The sequence below is a fragment of the Henckelia pumila genome, chromosome 1, assembly GCF_033568475.1.
Source record: "Henckelia pumila isolate YLH828 chromosome 1, ASM3356847v2, whole genome shotgun sequence".
In the NCBI taxonomy this organism is placed as follows: Eukaryota; Viridiplantae; Streptophyta; class Magnoliopsida; order Lamiales; family Gesneriaceae; genus Henckelia; species Henckelia pumila.
The window spans coordinates 106,322,151-106,331,823 of record NC_133120.1 but is presented as its reverse complement, the minus strand read 5'-3'; positions in this window follow the sequence as shown (position 1 = coordinate 106,331,823).

Sequence of the window (9,673 nt, the reverse complement as noted above, 5' to 3'; positions counted from 1 at the left end):
TTCTGGCACTTCGGGCAAGTGGGATGAGCTATGGCATTAGGGGCCCCGCCCCTCTGCTGCTGCTGCGGCCTCTGCTGCTGTGGCCTCTGCTGCTGATTCGGGCCCTTAGCCGGCCCTGTATACTGCTTCTTCGCAGGTGGCTGCGAAGATGGTCGCTGATATCCTGTCTGTACAAACTGCCTCTTGCCCTGCTGCTCTCTCTGGATCGCTCTCCGACCCTCCTCAGAACGCAAGGCCCTGCTGACTGCAGACTCATATGTAAACACGTCTGCCATGCGCACGTCATGCCTGATCTCAGCCTTCAGGCCCTCAACAAACTGTCGCAGCTTCTCCTGCGGACTATCGGCAATCATGGGCACAAAACGACAGCCCCTCTCAAACTGGCTTATGTACTCCACCACAGATCTGTCCCCCTGACGGAGACTCATGAACTCCCGGATCATGCGACTGCGCACATCCTCAGTGAAATATTTGGCGTAGAAGATACGCCTGAACTCAGCCCATGTCAGAGTAGGTAGATGGACTCCTCGTACTGCACCCTCCCACCATGAGGCTGCATCGCCTCGCATCATGTATGTAGCACAGCTCACCCTGTCGGCGTCTGTGATCCCCATATAGTCAAAGATGGACTCAAGTGAGCGAATCCATCCCTCAGCCACCAACGGATCGGTGGTCCCCAAGAACTCCTTAGGCCCCTTCTTCTGGAACCTCTCGGCGACGTCCTCCTCGTGGGACAGTCTGGGACGGGCTGCCTGCTGCTCCAGCAAGGCAGTAATACCCGCCATCATCGTGGCACTGGCCTGCTCCAGTGCTGTCATGGGGTGCTGCTGAGGTGGCGGTGGAGGTGGAGGTGGATGTGGAGGTCTCCCACGTCGATTCACCTGTCTGGGAGGCATTCTGCACCACCACATATTTATTTACGTAAATCGCCATGCATAACTAAGTGTTTTAAAATTAATGCTAACTTAAATTCTAGAAATTAAATCATGCTATAAATATTTAAAACTTACAGACCGGTAGCGTGGATTTCTGAGCTCGCATAGCAGTAATGACCCCTCCGAGGACCGTGCTCTGATACCAACTGAAACGACCCTAACTCTATAATAAATAAATATGCGGAAATTTTTTTTTTTTTTTTTTTTTTTATACTTACTAAATAAAATATGTACATATATGCCCATACATATATGCACAGAATAACAATATTTAAAATGAATAAACAAATAAATACTTAAATAAAAATGCATTCTTAAAAATATAATAAATATCTGAGTCAAACATTAATTAAAAATATACTGCATAAGTAAATAAAAGTTTGCATGCACTGAAAATATTAAATAAATATTCTAGACCCTCAATCACTGAAAATAATAAAAATGTATCATGCTGACAAAAACAATAACATGCATAGCGACTCAGAATATTTCACGGTCACGGGGCCACTGCATGCATGCTCATACGTCCTCGCCTCCGGTGGGTACAATGTCATCCTCAACGTACTCACCTGCACCATACCAGTGTAGTGAGCCTAGAGGCCCAACATGCTAACATAACAAGGGTTTAAAATAATTTAAACCAATTTAATACTAATACATACATATACATGAATGAACATGCTTAAAAATTACATAACATAACTTACTTAAATAAACATAATACATAACATAATACATAACAATATTGAGCAATTTATTTTCTAACATAGCATGGTTGTATCCGTAGTGTAACCTTAAATCATACATTAAATACTGATCAGCGTGGAAACCTACGTACGTGGCCGGTGACGAATCACCTCTTAAATTGGCAGTAAACTGCCCTTCAATCATATGGGGACGAATCCCCCTTAAATTGTCACACTACTTCAACTTCCAACATAAAATATTTTTATTGCTCAACTTAAACATTAAATCATGCATAAAATATTATTTCATGAATGCATGTACTTGAATAAAATGTGTGTCCATCATATATATTTAATTTAATTTCTTACTAACATATAAATATTAAAATAACTTAAATGCATATAAATAATTAAATATATATTCAGGACACATGCAAATTTTCTCATGGATGGTCCTGGACTGCTGGCCCTACACACAAGCCCATTAACTTAAATCTGGCCCATTAACATACTTAAGCCCATTATTTCAAACTTTAAGCCCAAATAATTATTCTAAGCCCAATTAAATTAATAAAGCCCATTAAAATTACACTAAGCCCAATAACACTTAAACTGGCCCATTGGGCCCAAAAACCCAAAGACTGGCCCATTAACTTTTATGGGCCCAAAAGCCCATAAAATAAATGGACTAACTTAATTAAAATTTTAAAAGTTCAAATAAAATTATTTGGGAGTCCAAATAATTTTATTTCAATTTATTAGTCTCAAAAACACATAATTTTGTAAAATACTTAAAAAAATAAAATACTCGAGCCCGGCCCACCAAACTCGGACCCGAACTCACTAACCCGACCCACTACCTAGCCGACCCGACCCGGACCACTCAGACCCGACCCGGACACCTAAACTAGCCCAGCCCGATTCCCCCTCTCCCCTTTGCTCTCGGCCGAGGGCAGCAGGCCCTCTTGGCCTGCTGCCGGCCGGCTCCGGCCGCCCCTGGCCGGAGCGCCGCCGCCCAGATGTAGCCCACATCTGGGCGGTCCCAACCCGCCATGGCTCAGCCCCAGCCATGGCCCCTAGCTCGAACCCGAACCCCTCTTCCACTTAACCCTAAACTGCACTCACAACTCCTTCCAAGCATAACCCGATCGGCTAGCCTTCACCCAGCCAACAGCCTGACCATGGTTCGATCCTTAGGCACCCAGGGACCCCTCCTGACCGAACCCCCAGCCCTGAACCAAACCATGCTATCAAAACAACGTGAAACATGAACATGAATGCAACAACAAGCTTCAACCATTTTCTGAAAAATTTTTCTAAAATAATTCTGATGCACACTCACACACCCGCATATACACTGATACGGCGCAAAAATATAGAGAAAAGATCATGCCTTTCACCGTAGATGACGAGGAAACACGAGCGTGGGACGGTTCCGGGACGACGGGACGAAAATACGGGCTTTTGGAGCTTCGAACCTCTTGGCTATGGCTTCTCTGGGTCACGGCTAGATGGAGAAGAAGAAGATGGAGGTGGGTGTCGGCTGAGTTGAGAGTGACGTGAGGTTTTGGGTGGGGTTGGGTAGATTTAGGTTTTATTTTAATAGGAAAATAGGGTAATTAATTATATAATTAAGAATATAATATATATATAAAATATAATTTAACTAAAACTCTAAAAGAAATCTTTAAAAAAATCTGAAACATAAAATAAATCTCGAAATATTAATTTAGGGAAATTTTAAAAATATTAAAAAGTCAATATTTTGACTAATTTTTGGATAAAAATGACCCCTAAAATTAAATAAAATTAAATACTTAAAATTTTGAGATAATAAAACTCAAAATAATATTTTAAGGCTCCAAAAAGGCTCATAAAATAATTTGGGTAGAAAGTTGTCATCTCGTCCGTCCACGGTCCCGTCTACGCGATCAAATAATTAAAAATACTAAAAATCATAAAAATTACTAATTATGGGTTAAATGCTTAAAAATAAATTAAATCATGCATAAATAATTCACATAATTATTTAACCCATAAATCATAAAATTTAAATAATTAAAAATCCTAATTATGCAGGCAGATTTACGTATTTAAAAATACCGGGTGTTACAGTTTTAGCCTCGGGATCCCAAACCGAAGAAAGAAAGAATGGAAAAAATTCATTGATTGTCTGAGTCTGATAATCCAGAAGTGTAAAGACATGCATATCATTTTAAGTACAGTATTTTATTGGATTATTTGATTATATGGGGAACGAGTTTTTATATGACTTGATATGTTTATTTGATTGCATGTAAGTCTCTTTTACTGGGAATATTATTTTCACCGGATTATCCGGCTGTTGTTTTTGTTTGTATGTGTACTTGGCAACAGGTGGGGCAAGAACGAATCAGAGACAACATGGCTAGAGGATTGAGAGAATAGAGTGAGGCTTGGATGTTAGGAGTCACTTTGTAATTGAACTCCTTTTTGTATTGAATAAGTTCAAACTAGATGGACCTTATTATGCATGCTTTATTTTGCAAGGTTTGTATAACTCATTACATATATGTTGTATCTTGTTGAATGGGATTTTGATGTTGTTATTGTGGATTGAATTGAATTGAAAATTGGATAAGAAAACCAGAATTTTTCTGGGCAGAGGGTCTCGCTCGATCGACGAATTCTTGCAGATCGAGCGAGCACCTTAGTAGCGAGGCAGTGTATGTGAATTTTATGCTCGCTCGATCGGTAAGATTTTACCGATCGAGCGAGGGGTTCTGATTCTTGGACAGAGAACTGGAATCTTTGGCTCGCTCGATCGGTAAGATTTTACCGATCGAGCGAGCACCACCTTTTTTAAAAAAAAAATTTGAATTCTTTAATCCTATTCTTTTAATTGAGTTGATTAATTTAATTACCCTGAGATTGCATGATTAGAATCTAGGTCTCACAGTATTCTTCAGAGTATGCGCAGTGTATTATCGTCTGAAGTCTACTCATCTTGTGCGTGAAATTCTCTTTTATAGATTAGCATTCAAATCTTGAAGATTTCCTTAGATAGAGTCCTACATGAATAAGAAAACATGTTTTAGTAGGAAATAAACTCTATCAAATCTTGTAAATCAAATCTTGATAATATCGAATTATATTATATTAAATAATCACCTTATCAAGACATGATTTAAACTTGGCAAATATATATGTAACATAATCGATATATACTCAGGATATTTACCATATATTTTATCTTGTCTAGAAAGCAAAATCTAATAATATCAATTAATACAAAGACCGAAAATATCAAGGAATAAAATTCCTTTCAGTTTTCATATAAACACAAATAGATTGACCAATAAACATCAAAGAAGACAAAAATAATATAAAATCCTAGGAGGGAAAAAAAGAAAAGAAAAAGAAAAGCATACTTTTTGTGAAACAAATAAACAAACACGTACACTATGAGGAAAAAAAACCCAACAAATCATCCGAAATTTACTAAAATAAGTTCTAAATATGGGGAAACCCGAAGTACATTACAATTATATGGAAAAAAAAAAATGTAAAGAAGGCATCAAAGATTCGACAAAGGCTATCGAACGATTTTTTTTTAATTTTTTTTAGAGAGAAAAAAAAAAGAAAAAGAAAAAAGGTTTAAAGGTCTAAAAAGCTTTCCTATAAGCCTGGGCCAAAGCCCAACACTATACTATACAGTCTATACTAGAATTAATTTTTTATTTTTTGAAATATAGAATTTTAATTTTATTTAAATAATTTCGGTTTAAACGACTTTTTATGAAAATAACCGAAATTGATTCAGAATAATCGATTTTTTATAAATGAAAATTGAATTTTCGAATGAACAAAACCGAATTTTGGAATTTTTTCGATTTGGTTGGTTATTTCGATTTAACCAAAATTCTACTCGCTCCTATATGAGACAATATTTCTTTCTTTTTTCCTTATTTTTTTCCATTCTCACATTTTTTATTAGAAATTTTGACACTTTATGTATTAATTAATTATTATGATTTTTTTTAATAAAATTTTGAAAACTCTGTCAAGAAAATTATATAACCACTTTTTTTAAAAAATGTATTTTTAAACATTATTTTACTCTTCTTTCTACTTTGTTTCTCATTTTTTCATTGGGCCAATTGAGGCCCTATACTGATTCTATGAGATCAATTAGGTTGCGCTTGGGATAAGAGATTTGGGCTGATTTGGATTACAAATCATCAGCCCAAATCTTTTGTAGTTGCTTGGAACCCCAATGGATTTGGCTTTTCAAATCCATAGATTTATGCGTTTAGATTTAAGCTTTATTTTCCTCAATTCTGAAATCCACTAGTTACCCAAGTTATTTCAAATTTCTCGTTCTACACCGCTCCTCTGTGCACGCCATTGACTTCTCATCGATCCACCAAATTATCTGTAAGGCCCGAAAATATTAAATGATTAATTATGGGATTTGAGAATTAAATTCTATATTATGGGCTAATATTGATTTGAGAAGTTATGAAAATGATAGATTTAATTTCCGAGCCGAAAATATTTAATTTGAGAATTTACGGATTTTGAGAATTAAATTCCAATAATTCTTAAATTAAAAGAATAAATATTCGATTTGACTATTTATGGGATTTAAGATTGAATTCCATGTTTCGGGAATTAAAGAAGATGAATTTTGAAGATATAACCTGATCAGGGACTGATTTGCAAATATCGAAATTGCAAGGGCTAAAGTGCAAACGGTCAGGATTATTTAATTAATCCGAATTTATTTAATTTTAATTCGATTATATTTAATTTGAGAATATTTAGAGTTTTGATTTAAATTCTAATATTCTTAAATTATTTTGGATTGAAATTGAATTAAAATGAAGGCCGGGGACTGAATTGTCATATATGGAAAGTTCAGGGACTAAGTTGCAATTTGTGAATACATATCCGATTTTAGTCTATTAATCAGCGTTTTACGTGTAATAAGGGAGAAGGAATTCAGAAATGAAACAGGGGAGCCGAGTTCATCTTATTTTCTTTGCTTTCGATTGTTTCAAAACCCCATAACTTTTGATCCGCTCGTCCGATTTCAATCCGAAAGATGTTTTGAAATCCTTGTGACGAGGCCTTCGAATTGATGTAAGTATTTTGATGTCTCTTATATGTTTGAAGAACGAAATGGGCAGAGATCAGATATGGATGTTATGAATATGTTTTTCACCGTTCACATATATCGATATCGAAACCGGATCAAAGATTGTTTATGGAATGAACTTGTTATGCGTTTCCAGTTCTGTTCATACCTTTATATACCTCTGAGTTGCTGGTTTAATGATATATTTTAGCTGATATGAAGGATATATATATCGTGTTCTTGAGTTTATACATCTTGTATGCTTGAAACCGGATCGAAGGACAAGCGACGTATGGGTTTATGATGATTTTCAGAATGTAGTTCGAATGTATAGCTTCTGATCTTACTGAATTTCGTGGGTTTCATGCTGATATAGTTGTGATATATGGTGTATTAGATGGTGGGATCAATCTAGATATAGTTTGGATTACCGAATGTTCACTGTTACGTCGTCGAGTCACGATTTGGAAAGTGTTCGAGTCTAGATTGGGTGAGCTGATTAGTGTTTGAGTTCTTGATGATATAATGGCTTATGAACACTTTATTTCAGATTATAAGGGAAGTCTATTGACTCGAGAACCTGGACTTTGTCGAAGGAAAAAGTGAAGGTTTGGAAATGACTTGATTGAAGATGTATTGATATTTTGATGCGATTCTGATATGATGAAATTGAACGAAGTTTGATATATCTGTTTTGATGATTATGTTCAGATTTGAAGTATTCAGGACAGATGATATACGAAGGTATAATGACGACATCGAGAGTCAGGAAGTTTGAAACTCGAAAACGATTCTTCTTGAGTTCTTCCGCCAAAATCACATACGTAATTATTGCTTTGATTTGATTTTGATGTTGTCGATCCATCACAGGTAGTGGATCTTTAATTTTGAGTAGATATGATTTTGATATGATGATGATACGAATTGATTCTGTACCAAGGTCGGAGGACGACTTTATTTGATTATACCAAGGTCAGAGGACGACTTTATTTTCTTATACCAAGGTCGGAGGACGACTTTATTCGAATCCGGAATGATTTTGATAAATGGATATCCATGTCAAGATCGGATACGATTCTTGATGGCAACGATGTTTTATGAATCAATTCTTTATTGACAGAAGCGTTAGTTACTCTATATGTTGAGTTGAATTGAGATAGAGTTGATATGATTTATTTAACGTTTTATATATGTTGCTTATACTGAGATTGTTTTCTCACCGGAGTTTATCCAGCTGTTGTTTTATTTTGTATGTGTGCATCACAACAGGTGGGGCAGGAGCTAGTCTGAGATGACATTGATAGCTCGGGAGCGAGACTTAGCAAGTGTGGACTCGGGTTTTAAGAGAAAGAATGGTAGTTTGATAGCCTTGATTTTGCTATGAAACTTGAGACTTAGAAGCTCACATGTGAAGATTTAGTGTAGCTTATTGTTTCATGCTTCTATGCTATCTATTTAATATAATAATCTTAAGATTTGATGCTTGAGCATGGCTATATGTATATATGCATGTTTTGAGATATTATAACATGTTTATGATCGATTTTTAATGAAGATTCTTGCCATTGTTCTGAGTTTTGACAGCAAAGTGTGATCTGAACTTTCTGTGGAAACCATGCTCGCTCGATCGGAGATTTTTGACGGATCGAGTGAGGCTTGTTATGTATGAGCAGAAACGAGAAAAATGCATGCTCGCTCGATCGGCGATTTTTGCCGGATTGAGCGAGACCTTGTTATGTGCAGACCAAGAGTTGAGCTATTGAGCTCGCTCGATCGGATGTTTTTCACCGATCGAGCGAGGCTCCGATATTTTAAAAAATATATATATATTTAGCTCTTGGTTTGTATTATTTTCTATTGTTGATTAATTGTTGTATTAATCATTAATTGCCCTAAGATGAGATTAGTAACCCGAGGTCCTCACAACAGGTGGTATCAGAGCGTAAGTTCTTGGACTGAGATAGAAGCTGAGCGGGGTAGATTGAGTCACATGCATTTACAGTATAGCATGATTATGCATTACTTGATTTGATGATTCGCTGATTTGATAAATTACATGTGAGCATGATCTATCTTTGAAATTCAATTGCCTAATTTACTGATTTGTAAATTTTTGAAATTTTTACCGTTTTGTTATATGATTTTACCGGGTGATGTAAGCACCCATAATTGAATAGAACAGTGTTCTTTGGGTGACGTAAGCACCCCAGACTGACAGAATAGTATGGCCAGACTGAACAGAATGGTATGGTCAGATTGAACAGAACAGAACGGTATTACTCAGCTGAATGAAGTATCTCTAATTGAACAGAACAGAATATCAGCAAATGAATAGATGATGTTGTAGGTAATAGTTGGCTTGAAGAACTTGACTAGTTGTTCTAATACCGGAAAGATTCAGATGAATATCGGATCAGATTGATTGACTACCAACTTCGAAACCTAGCAACCAGCTGGTGGATTTTGATAAAAAAAAAAAATGATAAGAAGGCAGAGGTATGTTGATTTTTGGTAAGTGCTTAGAACAGCATTTTGTTTATAGTTCTTTGCCACAACAGATACAAATGATGAGAAAGAAAAAATATACCCTCTTGAAGCTGAATATTTTGAATTTGGAGGAATGCCTTATTAGAATTGTCAAGCCTATTACAATTATTTGATTGTAAATGATAAAAAGCTCAAGATTGAGTGAATTATTTAATGGCTTGAATCCACAGATTATGTCTGATAAATGTTGACGACTGAAATTTTTTTTTAAAAGACATAGTCCTGTTTAAGAGAATTGAAGCCGAATGATGAGTTAAGAGAATGGAATTGTAGACATGCAAGAGTATGTGAGATACTCACAACTTTATCTACAATTTTTATTCCAGAACAGATATGAAATGAATGATATGAAACTAAATCTCTAACTCTAGCGAATCGAGATGGAT